At 37.3% G+C, this 14,473-nt stretch overlaps 1 protein-coding gene and 1 non-coding gene across 2 annotated transcripts in view; one reads left to right on the forward strand and one right to left on the reverse strand.

The window, feature by feature from the left end:
* The window catches only part of LOC103193867 (cat eye syndrome critical region protein 2), a 230,873-nt gene that overhangs the window by 157,626 nt on the left and 58,774 nt on the right, over window positions 1-14,473 (reverse strand). The window lies entirely within an intron of this gene.
* On the forward strand, window positions 4,854-4,957 carry LOC122149683. The gene has a single exon (XR_006163271.1). It is a non-coding gene; the product is annotated as a U6 spliceosomal RNA (small nuclear RNA).

Raw genomic sequence — 14,473 nt, forward strand, 5'->3', positions numbered from 1 at the left:
AGCCTGGTGGAACCACTGAGACTATGGCCCCTAGCTGCCCTTCAGGTCTGGAATTGAACCCACACCTGTGGTTTCCAGCCAAACAATGTACAGGCATGTGAGTTAAACATTGACCTCAAGTAGACCCACGCCCTGGAAAGAACAATCATGGGAGAAGGAAGGGCTGCTTATGCACAGGGAGACAGCTCAGGGCGCAGGAAGAGTATGGAGGGATGGTCACTGGTAAGAGGTAACTATGGGGAGGAAGTGGGAGGAGAGCTGTTGCATTGTGGTAAACTGTGGTCAGTGACATGAGACAAAATATATGTGAACTGCTGTATGGAAAGTGAATTTGCTCTGTAAATCTTCACTCAAATCACAATAAATAAAAATAAATTAAAAAAAACTAACTGATCAATTTTAAGATTAAAATAAATGTAATACTTTACAACTGACCATTTTTCTGGAAGGTCACGACTCTTTTCTCAAAGTTTATTTCATCCCTCATTATGTTCTGATAACATTATAATGTTAAAGTATTTTCAAGATGTGTTTACCATGTAGAACTGCGAAGCCTGTAAAGATTCTGAATAGAAAATGAAGAGCGACAGAAAACAAAAACAGCACATGAGATTATAAGACGGAAAAAGCAAAAACATTATGCAAAAACATTATCACTTTAAAAAGTGATACATCCATGTTAACATGCCATAAAAAAATATAAAGTGGTAAAATTTAAGTAAGATGAGTAGAAAAAGCCTTGATCACATTTATAATAGATTTATCACGTTATATCATAATCTCATTTATTTACAGCTCAACTGTGTACCACAAAGACCAAACGATCCTTACACAATCAAATTTCCATGTAATTCTAACTAATCTTAGTTATCTGGTTTCATGGCCCATCCAAACCAAAAAAAAAACACCTCTCTGCCACTGAGTCAGATCCAACTTATAGCAACCCCTCTTTGGGTTTCCAAGGCAGTATCACTATGGAAGTAAACTGCCCAACCTTCCTTCCAAGGAGTGGCTGGTGGATTTGAACTGCCAGCCTTCTAGTCAGCAGTCAAATAAATGCCTTAGGCACTACGCCACCAAAGCTCCCTTCACCGTCTACAGCTGAATACAGATAATAAATTAAAAGGAGGAAATATGCATAAGGACCCTAGTAAAAAGTAGTGAGCTGTCTGGCATGAACTGAAGAGTCAGAAACCCTCTTTTTAAAAAAAAACAAGCACTGAAAACCACAGAGTTACAAAAGGAAATTTTAAAAAACTCCTAAAATCAAACAAGAATGAAAACACAACATACCAAAATCTTTGAGACACTGCAAAAGCAGCACTCAGAGGTCAATTTATAGCATTAAATGCACACATCAAAAAGGAGGAAAAAGCAAAAAATCACCACCTTAACACTACAACTCCAGCAAATAGAAAAAGCGGCAAAAAAGCCCACAGTCACCAGAAGAATAAAAATAATCGATTACAGAAGAAATAAATTAAACAAAAACAACAGAAAGAAATAACCAGACTAGAAGATGGTTCTTAGAAAGGATTAATAAAATCAACAAACCAAATTTACAAAAGAAAAGGAGATGATGCAAGTAACACAAATAAATGAAATGTATGACATCACAACAAAATCAACTGAAACAAAAAGGATAATAAAAGTATACTATGAAGAATTGTAATGAGTTCTGGTAGTACAGTGGTTACAGCACTTGGCTGCTAACCAAGAGGTAGGCAGTTCAAACTCATCAGCAGTTCTGTGAGAGAAAGATGAGGCAGTCTCCTTCCCTAAAGATTTACAGCCTCAGAAACCCTAAGGGGCAGTTCTATTCTGTCCTACAGGGTCACTATGAATGGGAATTGACTGGATGGCAGTGGGTGGGGTTGGGATGAAGAACTATACTCCAATAAATTTGAAAAACTACAAAAAATGGACATATTTCTACATCACACTACCTACCTAATTAAAATCTAAACAGCTTCGTAACCAAAGACATTGAACAGATCATTAAAAAAAAAAAAAAAAAAAACCTCCCAACAAAAAATACCCTGGCCCAGACAGCTTCATTTTAGAATTCTACCAACCATTCAGAGAACTGATACCAATACTATGCAAACTATTACAGAATATAAAAAAGGTAAAATACTCCTGAATTCATTCTATGAAGCAAGCATAACCTTGATACCAAAGCCACAAAGAATTATTTACCAATATCCCAGCAGATATAATTCAACACCATATCAAAAAAAAAAAAGAATACATCATGATCAAGTGGGATTCATACCAGGTGTCCAAGGATGTTTAATATTAGAAAACCAATCGAAGTAATCCACCACATAAATAAAACAAAGAAAAAGCACCACATGATCATATCCATCGGTGCAGAAAAGGCATTTGACAAAAACCAACAGCTTTTCCTGATAGAAGAGGAATAGAAGGGAAATTCCTCAACATAATTAAGGTCATATACACAAAGCCAACAGCCAACATTATTCTCAATAGAGACACACTGAAAACATTCCCCTTGAGAACAGGCACCAGACAAGGATGCCCTTTATTACCCCACTCTTATTTAATACTGTGCAGGAAGTCCTGACCAGAGCGAAAAGGCAAGAAAGGGAAATAAAAGGAATTTAGATTGGTAAGGAAGATATGATGTACAGATGATATAATCCTATGTATAGAAAATGCCAGAGATTCTACAAGAAAGCTACTGAAACTAATAGAAAAATTCAGCAAAGTGGCAGGATACAAGATCAACATGCAAAAATCAGTCAGAGCCCTCTACACTAACAAACAGAACTCTGAAAAGGAAATCAGGGAAACAACACTGTTTACAAAAGCAACCAAAAAGTTAAAACATATAAGAATAAACCTAACCAGAGACATAAAAGATTTACATAAAGAAAACTACAAAACACTGTAAGAAACCAAAAGAAATCTATATAAATAGAAGAACATACCGGTCTCATGGATAGGAAGACTTAACCTTGTGAAAATATCAATACTACCCAAAGCAATCTACAGAAACAACACAATCTTGATCCAGATTACATCAACATTCTTTAAAGAGATGGGAAAACTAATCACCATGTTTATACAGAAAGGACAGAGACCCTGGATAAGAAAAGCACTACTGAAGAAGAACAAAGTAGTAGGCCTCACATTTCCCAATCTCAAAACCTATAAAGCCACAGTAGTTAAAACAGCCTAGTACTGGTACAATAATAGATACATAGACCACTGGAATGGAATTGAGAACCCAGAAATAAATCCATACACCTATCTAATCTTCAACTAAGGGCCAAAATCTATTAAATGGGGAAGCGAGAGTCTCTTTAACAAGTGGTGCTGGCAAAAACCAGATATTCATTTTCAGAAAAATGAAACAGGATAATATAGGTAATAAAGAAGACACTGGGTGGTATCCAAGAGTAAAAGGCAACAATGGTTAAATACTGTTACATACACAATCCTTCAATAATAGTAATTACAAACAATAATTTACAAGCAGATGCACAGGTAGACATGTAAGCTGAACAGATGTAGGATGGTGTATGAGAGTACACCCACAAGCATATATAGGTTTGGCAGAGGATATGTATGTATGTGCTCCAAATATATCCAGGTATACAGGAGAGCATAGAGGTGGCAAAGTTATGCAAACTGCTTAGCCATAACCTTGAAGTCTTGAGGATCATAGTTTCAGGGGACATCTAGTTCAACTAACATAACATAGTCCATAAAGATAATATTCTATTCTCTACTTTGGTGAGTAGCGACTGGGGTCTTAAAGGCTTGCAAGCAGCCATCTAAGTTACAACTCTTGGTCACTTCCTGTCTGGACAAAGGAGAATGAAGAAAACCAAAGACACAAGGAAATAATTAGTCCAAAGAACTAACAGACCATATGAACCACAGCCTCCACTAACTTGAAACCAGAAGAACTGGATAGTGCCACCTATCATCACCAATGGCTCTGACCAAGATCACAATAGAAGGTACCAGATAAGGTGAAATACAAAGATAGAACAAAATTCAAATTCATCAAAAAGACCAGATTTACTAGTATGAAAGAGACTGGTGGAATCTGAGACAATAGCCCTTACGTATTTTTCTAACTTAGAACTGACGCCAATCCCAGAGAGCACCTTTCAGCTACATAAAAGACAGGCGTATAAACTGAACAGTAACACTCACAAGGCGCATGCTCTTCAGATCAATCATAAAACCAAAAGAGCAGCATTCAGAAGGTAGGAAAGATGGGTGAACGGAAATAGGGAATCAAGGAAGAAAGTAGGAAGAATGCTTTTATATTAAGGGGATTGCAAACTAACATCATGAAACAAAAGGTGTATAAACTATTCAATGAGAAACTAATTTGTTCTGTAAACTTCATCCAAACCACATTAAAAAAAAAAAATGGCAAGCACAAGAATTCCAAATCTGAATGTGACGTAAAGTTATCGGCAAAGGCATACATACATAGTTCCACAGAACTAAAATGAATCACTGTATTACAATGTAATGCAGTACAGAATAGCAGGCATAAAGATGCACAGTTATTGGGACAAACTAAAAGTATATCCCATGTATTATTCTAGGCTGGGTAGAGCATAAAAGGATACATATTGTATGATTCCATTTCTGTTCTAGAACAGGCAAATATAATCCTTCACTCCAGAAATCAGATCAGTGATTGCCTGGGCTAGGGTGTGTCTGTAGGCAGAAGGCTCATCTGACATCAAGGGTTGTCTGACCTGACTGCAAAGAGCATGAGGGAAGTTTCCAGAGGAATAGAAATGATCTGTGTTTTCTTTGGGGTGATGGTAAGTGCATACAGTTGTCAAAACTCAACTGTAGTGCTCACTTCGGCAGCACATATACTAAAACTGGAACAATACAGAGATTAGCGGGGCCCCTGCACAAGGATGACATGCAAACTTGTGAAGCGTTTCAATTATTTTTGGCTGATACCAGTATATCCACAATATTGCATTACCCTTAACACCAAACGCCAGGCTACAGATAAACACATAAACATCTGAGAAGATCAGATGGGGGCCAGTGAACAGGATTATACTCTCGACCAAGGATAGATTCAGCTGAGGCTAATCTTGCACAGCTACCAGTGATACAAAATACCTGCAATCCTTACAGAAACATAAGACAGACATAGAGTGATCCCTCACAGACAGCCAGACACTGTGGGATAGAGATCCAACGGATCTACCGACTCAGGACTATAGTACTGGGGGACACCAGACTCAACTGGCACAACAAAATACAGAAAAATCTTGTTTCTCAACCTATATTGGTGAGTAGTGACTGGGGTCTTAAAAGCTTTCAAGTGGCCATCTAAGATGCAGCTAACTGTCCCCTAGCATCAGAAGTGGAGTGAAAAAAACCAAAGCAATCAGCCCTGGACGTGATGGACCTCGAGACCAGAATAACTAGATGGTGCCTGGATACCAATGCCTACCATTCGGTAAAGGATCAAAACTGGAGATCCTGGATAGAGTAGGAGGAAAAATGTGGAACAAAATCCAAAAACACAATAATGACCAGAACTACTGTTCAAATGGAGTCTGGTGGGACCCCCAATACTATGGCACTGGGATACATTTTGGGCCTGGAATAAAACTCACTCCCAGAGGCTGGCTCTCAGCCCAATAGTAAATAAGACATACACACAGACCACTCAACCCAGGGTGACGCACCCACATACTCTATGGAGATGCATCCCTTGGAGCAATTGACCACAGGGCACCAGAGAGGCAACATTCACATGGGAGAAATGCAGGACACACAGGAGTGCATAACTATGAGGGGCACGGGGAGAGGAGGGAGTTTACTGGGCAGGGAGGGGAGAGGAGGAGAGTATGTTAGGGCTGGGGATGATAATTGGGGAGTAAAACCAAATGTACACAAAATGTTGAATTTAAAACAAACTCTGTTCTGTAAACTTGCACCTGTTGTTATTGTTATGTGCCGTCGAGTCGGACCGGACTCATAGCGACCCTTCCTTGGGTCACCAAGGCAGTATCTAAAGCACAATAATAAATAAACTCAACTGTAGAGGTAAAATCCGTATACTTTATTATATGCAAATTACACTCAATAACAGTAATTCCTTTATTAAAAAGCTGGGAAATAAAATATACTTTCTCAAGATTTCTTCCCAAAATGGGTAAAAGTTTAGGCCCTAAAGTGGTAAACTCTGCATTATGCAGAAATCTCGGCTATCCAGAAGCTCTGCTTCCAAAGAAAATCCAGAGCGACAACATTTTATTGTTTCATCCTAAGACGAAGTGCAGCAATAACACTTTCCATTCTGACATTTTTTTCCCTCCCATTTTGAAAGATCAAAATTTGATTAGAGATTCATTAATATTATTCTTGTTAACTATAACTTATTAAGCTGCTATACAAACTTTTCCTTCCATTGACCTAAAAGTAGTTGTTTTCATATCCTCTCTGCAAAGCAGGTACAGTACAGAAAATTTCCCTAACAGAAAGACATATCAAGAGGGGACTCTCAAAGGAAACAACCTCGTCAGTGGCTGTTGCTAGGCTTACATTTAAATTTATCTAAATGCTCTATCTCCACCAGCCACTCCTTGGAAGGAAGATGGGGCAATCTACTTCCGTAGTGATACTGCCTCAGAAACCCAAGGAGGGGTCGCTATGAGTTGGGTCCGACTTGACGGCACACAACAACAAATGCTCTATCTAATAAAACACATACATTAGAAACCTGTCAAATGCGAGCAATAAAAACAATCAAAATATGTCTGTTCCTCAAGAAGTAGCAAGAGTGAAACATCCACTGAACTGCTAGCTCCATGATAAAGCTCTTTTAAATTCTTAAAAGAAAAAAATCTCCCTCTGTTGTGAGAGAACGTATCTGACAAAACTGTTAATGTGATATACATATCAAGTGCCTTTAGGAAGATTTATACTTTTGACAGTTAGGTATTTATAAAATTTATTAAAATAATCATGAATGTAAAATTTGATGATGTTCATTGCTACTTTATTTATAAATAGCAAACCAGTAACTGAACAATCTAAGGGCCCGAATAGGGATTACTAGATAAATCATGGTCCATGCACAGGAAGACCAAGATTTGAATACACACAGTCTGGATTTAGAGTCCAAGCTCTTCACTAACATATTATATTGGCTCTACCCATTTTATCATTCAGAGCATTAGTCAGTAAACAAGAATTTATCAGTATTTGAGAGCTGAGGAAATAAATATTTTACGAAGCCAGAACAATAAATATCTAGGAAAAGAAAATAGTTATTAAAGCAGCATATATTCCATCTTCTTCACTTACAAAACAAAAAATTCTGAAGTATTAGTAATCATTTTGAAGTAGTAATAAATGAAAATCACTATTCCTTTCCTTGTATCTCTAGCTTACCTTCTGACACTATACATACCAAAATATTTTAAAAGAAGGCAATCATTATTTAAGAAACGTTTTTCAAAGGTTCTCTTTAAATTATTTCAGGAAGCACGGCACTAACTCCCCTCAACACCAACTGTTAGCTTCATAATTTCACTTCAACCCCTCCAACACAGAAATAGGAAACACTTGAAACATTAAAAGCAATCCTAAAAACCTTTCTTCCCAGAAATAATCAGTATACTGGGAAACCTGGCCCTCTGGATGTAGTCATAGTACCTTAAATTTCTAGTAAATGAGAAAAAGAAATAAATTTAAAAATAAAAGAAAGAAGAAAGTTTGCTCCCAGTGAATGTTACAGAGGATGATGGATGGACAGATAATGCCTGCATGGATGGATATGCTACCTGGAATCTTTACTTTCCACCACAAAGAAAAGTCTAAGGCAAAACTTAGAATTTTAATTAAGTCTAATTAAATCTGCCATGACCCAGATTGCCTGTGCCAGGTTCTTGGACTTTCCAAATTGTTCAAGGCTACTCTATGCTACCAGAAGACATCTATCTCTCTAGTATCCATTGTGTGGTGTATAAAAGTCTCTGGGTGGTATAAATGGTTTGTGCTGGACTACTAACTAAAAGGTTGGTGGTTCAAAACCCAACCCAGCAGTTCTGAAAAAGGTGGGCAATCTGCTTCCCTAAAGATTAAAGCCAAGAAAACCCAACAGAGCTCAGCTCTAGCACACAGGGTTGCAATGAGTCAGAATGAACTTGACCGAACAGGTTTACTTTTGAGATTTCATGGTATATGTGCTGCCTGTGAAGAAGCCCTAGTGGTGTAGTGCCTAAGACATTTGACTGCTAACCAGAAGGTTGGCAGTTCAAACCCATCAGCCACTCCACAGAAGGAAGAAGGCTGGGCAATCTACTTCCATAAAGATTTACCACCTCAGAAACCCAAAGGGGGTTGCTATGAGTCAGAATTGACTCGGTGGCAGTGAGTTTGTTTTTTTGGTTTATACTGTCTGTGAAAGGTGTAATTTTCTATGAGAAGTATAATTTAAGTGAACTATAATAATAAAATGTTATACTCAGGTACTATTTTATTGAAAATATAGTTGACTAAATTACCTTACATTATGAAGCACCCACAAATACAACAGAGGTATAAATTCTTCAGTGTGTTTCAAGAATAATTTGCAAAAAGAATTTATTGCAGAGATCAATATAGAAGCTGTTGCTGCCTACTAAAATCAAAAAACTCCAAAGCCATTGCCATCAAGTTGATTCTGACTCATAATGATCCTATAGGGCAAAGTAGCTATAAATCTTCAAGGAAGCAGACTATCTCATCTTTCTCCCACAGAGCAGCTGGTGGTTCAAACTGTCAGCCTTCTGGTTTGCAGCCCAATGCTTTAACTACAGCTCCACCATCATACTAGCAAACTGTAAACATACGAACATTTTAAGAGTCGTTTTCTTTCCTATCTAAAATAAATTTAAACTATACGTACTATCAGGCAATGTAGATGACCTATATAGAAATTCTGAAGATCACGTTTCTGTTTTAACTTGCTCAAGTCATTTTATTAATGTCATTTTCTGTTGGTAGCAGTAAGGTTAACCCATAACCACGATACTATCCCTTTGCTAGTACTTGAGGCCATCATAAATTACATAAGAAATAAAAAGTCAAAATAATTTGAGATAATCTCAACTAAATACCATTACTTGAGTTTGAAACTGCATCACATAAAATGGCAAATATATCAAGAATTGTAAGATATACTCTCCCATTCTGTAAAAATGTACCATAATCTGTTAATAAAACTAGCAAGTGGCACAGTCCTGATATATTCAACTATATCAATTTACAAAATATATTACAATAAAAATCTCTTCGTGTGCCCAGTGGTTAACACATAAATACCAGATCATTAATATTTTCAGAAATACAAAATGCTGAATTTTCAGACTTTTACTATCCTTGATTATATAGTTTCCAAGAGTTCTGATGCATTTGGCTATTTAATTATAATGCCATTTCAACTGCAACCCCAGTCATTTCACACATGGTACTAAATGATATTACTGAATACTAGCACATTTTGGGGAAAAGATAAACTGGCAGTTCTTTCATCATGTACAAATACTTCACCTTCTCTTCTCTCTAGTTCATGGTGAGAAAGTAGTTTCAAATATCTTACACTACTTTTACCCTGGTCTTTTATACAGAATTATTTCTCATGATGAATTAAATTGAGTGTCCCAAATTTCGTAATATCCCTGGGGTTTTGCAAAACTGGGTATTGTAAATCACTACCCTTGAATCTTCTAGAAAATGTTTGTCCATGAGTATTCTCTGGAGAAACATATAAAATATGAAAAAGCAGGCCTGGGTCATTTTATACTGCTACTGATCTAATAAGTGATACCCAAATATAAGTCATATACCAACTTTCACCTGAATTACCTTATAAATTGCCAAAATTCTTCATCAGACATACATAGCTGAAAGCAGTTCACTTAATGTTCCTACTTTTGCAGCATAGTGAATGAAAATACTGGATCAAAGGGGCAGAATGTTGATTCAAGGATGGCAGGGATAGTTATAAAAAAAGTTAGTAACTTAAGACTAAAAGCCAAATGTCCTACTGAGATGTGCCAGGGAAGTTTCAATAACAGAAAGCAGGGTGTACAGATGAACAGACTGGCTGTACCCAGAATACCAAGAGAAGGGGGAAACAGCTCTGGATGATACCTACTGGAGTCCCATCTCCCCTTTGTCTCAAAAACCAAACCTACTGCCTTGAAGTCGATTCTGACTCATAGCAATCCCTGATGGGTTTCCAAGGGGGTAAATCTTTACAGAAGTAGATTGTCTCATCTTCCTTCCACATACACAGACCCAATACACCACAGGTGGAGATTCAAATCATGTTTAGTTCAAGATTACTTTAAAGAGCCTTTATGGGCAAGACTGAGGGGCTTCCAGACACAACCTCCCAAGGCTCAGAAGTCTTGATTTACCTTTAGCTGAGTTTCTGGAAAAGGGGTTCTCTCTATCTTTACTCTGACCACAGTTTATACCTTTCCTTCAGTTACCTCTGCTATAGGTAAGAGGTCATTGAAAGAGCCTTCATCTCCCTCCCACAATGTGAATAGTGTAGCAAACCATACAGAAATTTGCACTGGGAGCAAAAGGCCTCTTTAGTCCTAAGAATGGGAGCTAAACCATGCCCAGGTATGCTTTAGGTCCAAGCAATAAGCAAAGTAACAAAAGTACCTGAAGCTAGGCAGGAAATGAAAATGGGAGGTGAAGCTAGAAATAGAAAATGAAGAGTTTCTATAAGAAAGAAATAGTGATCATTCTATTTATTTTGGAGAAAACAGATTGAATGAATAGAAATGACCCTTCTCTAATCATTTGTAGATAGAATATAGAGGTAATACACCAGAACTGCAGCTACAGCTATAGATCATCATTATCTGACACACAGAAGAAATGAGACAAGTTATTAGAATATTAGACATGACAATAAAAGACATCACTTTAAAACTGGTATGTAACCAGTCATAGAAATTCCACTATGAAGTTTATCGAAAGAAATAGTTACATACACTTACAAGATGTCATCTTAGCACTAATTTATCTAAGATTGGGGAAAAACCTAGATGTCCAATATTGGCTAAATAAATGATTGTACAGCTGTATCTACATTATTGGGAGCTCTGGTAGCATAGTGGCTAAGGCACTTGACCGCTAACCAGAAGGCTGGTGGTTCAAACCCACCAGCCACTCCTCAGAAGGAAGATGGGGCAATCTACTTCCATAGTGATACTGACTCGGAAACCCAAGGAGGGGTCGCTATGAGTTGGGTCCAACTCGATGGCCTATAACAACAACAACAACAACATCTACATTATTATAATGACAATGCAGATCTGCATATTAAAATGGAAAGTGTTCCTGTATATTATTTTTAAAAGGTCACAAAACATTTTTATTCTATGTTATATAATGACCCCATTTCTGGAAAAAAAAAATTATGTTATCTCTCTATATATAAATAAACCAATATTGGCTCAAGAAAGAGTAAGTGATATAAAATTATTTATGAATTATCATTTTACTTTTGTCTTTTTGTTTCTATTTCCTAAAATTTTTAAAATAAACTTTTGTATGAGAAAGTATTTTAGATTAACATTTACTTTTTTTTTTAATAAAAAATAAAAAGCATAACCAGGGTAAAAAGATCTAGCTTTTACTTGATAAAAGGAGTTCTGATGGCACAGTGCCTAAGGCATGTGACTGCAAACCAGAAGGCTGGTGTTCAAACCACCAGCCACTCTGCAGAAGGAAGACTGGGTAATCTATTTCCCTAAAAATTTACCACCTCGGAAACCCAAACAGGGTTGCTATGAGTCAGAATCAACTCGATGGCAGTAAGTTTGGTGGGGTTTTTTTTGTGTGTGTGTGTTTGTTTTAAACTAGATAAAGAGAAAAGTAAAGCATATATTAAGACCTATCCAATCCAAGTCTAGGAGCCCTGGTAATACAGTAATTAAAGCACCTAGCTACTAACTGAAAGGTGGACAATTTGAATTCACAGCTGGTTCCATGGGACAAAGTCTGCTTCCATAAAAATTTACAGCCTTGGAAACCCTATGGAGCAGTTCTACTTTGTTCTATAGGGTCACTAGGAATTGGAACTGACTCAATGGCAAAGGCTTTAAGTTTTTTTATTTTTATTATTATTTTAATCCAAGTCTTTAGTTATTTGCATCTTTGCTCTGTGACTAACATTTCCAAGTCTATTTGCTTCAACCTGACAATTACTTTCCATTAAACCCAGCTTTCACAACCTATGTCCATTACATCACGCTCTTGCACTCAGGGGAGGTCTAGATGGGTCTTCACATTGGATTGGACAGCAGGAACTGATGGACTCCTTCCAAAGAAGCTAAACAACCATCTGCAGCCTTCTGTTAATTTCTCCATCTCATCTGTCCCATTCCCTATTCTTTTTTATACCCATTGCACAAGTAATCAAAATCTTCCCTCCAGGTGTCTCTTCTCAGAAGGTGGATAGAAATAAATTACTAAATTAATCCTCAAATAAAGCAACGCCTTCACATTTTCTTCAGTTCAAAAATATTATTCTCTGACTCATAATGACCCCTCCTTGGGTTTCTGAGGCAGTATGCCTAAGGCACTTGACTGCTAACCAGGAGGCTGGCAGTTCAAACCCACCAGCCACTCCTCGGAAAGAAGGTTGGGCAATCCTACTTCCGTAGTGATAACTGCTTCGGAAACCCAAGGAGGGGTCACTAGGAGTCGGGGCCGACTCGATGGCAAATAACAACTAACAACATCACTATAGAAGTAGATTGCCCAACCTTCCTTCCAAGGAGTGGCTTGTGGGTTTGAACCGCCAGCCTTCTGGTTAGCAGTCAAATACCTTATGCACTATGCTACCAGAGCTCCTTTTTTTTTTTTTGGTTTGACTGCTAAAGGCTATGAAACATAAAAAAAGAGCATAACCTACAGCCCCTGATTACAAAGAATTTAAGAGTCCAATTGGGAAGATGGAACACATAAATATGAAACATAAGAAAATTATTAAATCTTAGGATGCCTATTACCAACTGCTAGGCTTAGTTCTCCTGGTTCTAATCCCATCTCAACCTATTATCTTACTATCTGACCTCAGGTAATTCTCAACTGTGAATCTATGACTTAAACCTAAATTATCTGTAACATCCTTTTCGGACTTTCTGTAGTTCTAGAAACAATAGCTCAGGAAAAGGAAAGATAAATGTGGGTTTACAGAAGTGTCAACAACTACCTATGAGCAGACAACAAGGATTCACCAAGTGAATCCAACAAGAAAAAAAATATCCAATATAAGAAGCTTGTTCTTATAACACAACAGGGTGATCAGAAGGCAAAAGAAAGAAAATTATACTCTTCTTCCACTGGAAAAATGCTGAAGAGAGTTATTATGTAAAAAGTCAGTAGTGTCCAGGGACATAAACAAAAAACCACTCACTGCCAGAGTCGATTCCAACTCATAGTGACCCTATAGAACAGAGTAAGTAGGGTTTTTCCAAGGCTAGAAATCTTTATGGAAGCCGACTGCCTCATCTTTTTTTTCTATCAAGCAGGTGGTGGGTTTGAACCACTGATCTCTGAGTTAGCAACTGAACGCTTTAACCACTACACCACCAGAGCTTCTTACAGAGACACAGAAAATGAAAATACTGGATAATACACTTACTGAATAACTACACACGTGAAGCTCCTTACTAGGCACAGCTAACACAAAAATGCATAAAACATAGTTCCTGATTTTAGGAAGTTCAGTTCATTCATTCAGTAAATGTTTACTGAGTACTTACAATGTACAGGGACAATTCTGATACTAAGGACACAGAAATGAGTAAGATAGTCAAGATCTCTGCTCTGATGAAGTCCACATTCTTGCAGGAAAAACAAAATAAACAAGAAAACAGAAAAAACAGAAAAGAGTGGTAGAATAGAGAGTAATCGGGTTGAGAGGCAGAGGCATTACTTCATCGTGGGTGCTCATGAACAAGAATGTTGTTAACTACTGAAGTCAGGTTATAGGAAGTCATTGCATTATTCTCCCTTAAACACTTATTTAAAATTTCCCAAAAAAGCAATAGATAGACAAACAGAGAAACAGATATGATGATCAGGGAAGAGTTCATTCACTGAGGCAAGAGCTGAAACCAGGAAAAAACAGGCCATGCTCTCCCATGCCTTCCAAATAAATGTAATAGCAGGTGCAAAGACCCTAAGGTGCACAGAGCCTCTAAGATTTAAAAAAAAAGAAAGAAAGAAAACAAAACAAAAAGGAAAGTTGGTATGGCTAGAACATGAGCTAGGAAGAGAATGGTACGAAGCAAGGTTATAAAAGCAGAAAGATATTAGATTTTATACAGCTTAGTAAGCAATAGTAAGGAACTTACTCTAAAGGCAAGAGAAAACCATTGGTGGGTTTAAAACAAAAAATGAATATAGGAATATACTTTTTTAATTA

This window comes from Orycteropus afer, unplaced genomic scaffold, assembly GCF_000298275.1.
Source record: "Orycteropus afer afer isolate SDZICR_OR568_19922 unplaced genomic scaffold, OryAfe1.0 scaffold00040, whole genome shotgun sequence".
NCBI lineage: Eukaryota > Metazoa > Chordata > Mammalia > Tubulidentata > Orycteropodidae > Orycteropus > Orycteropus afer.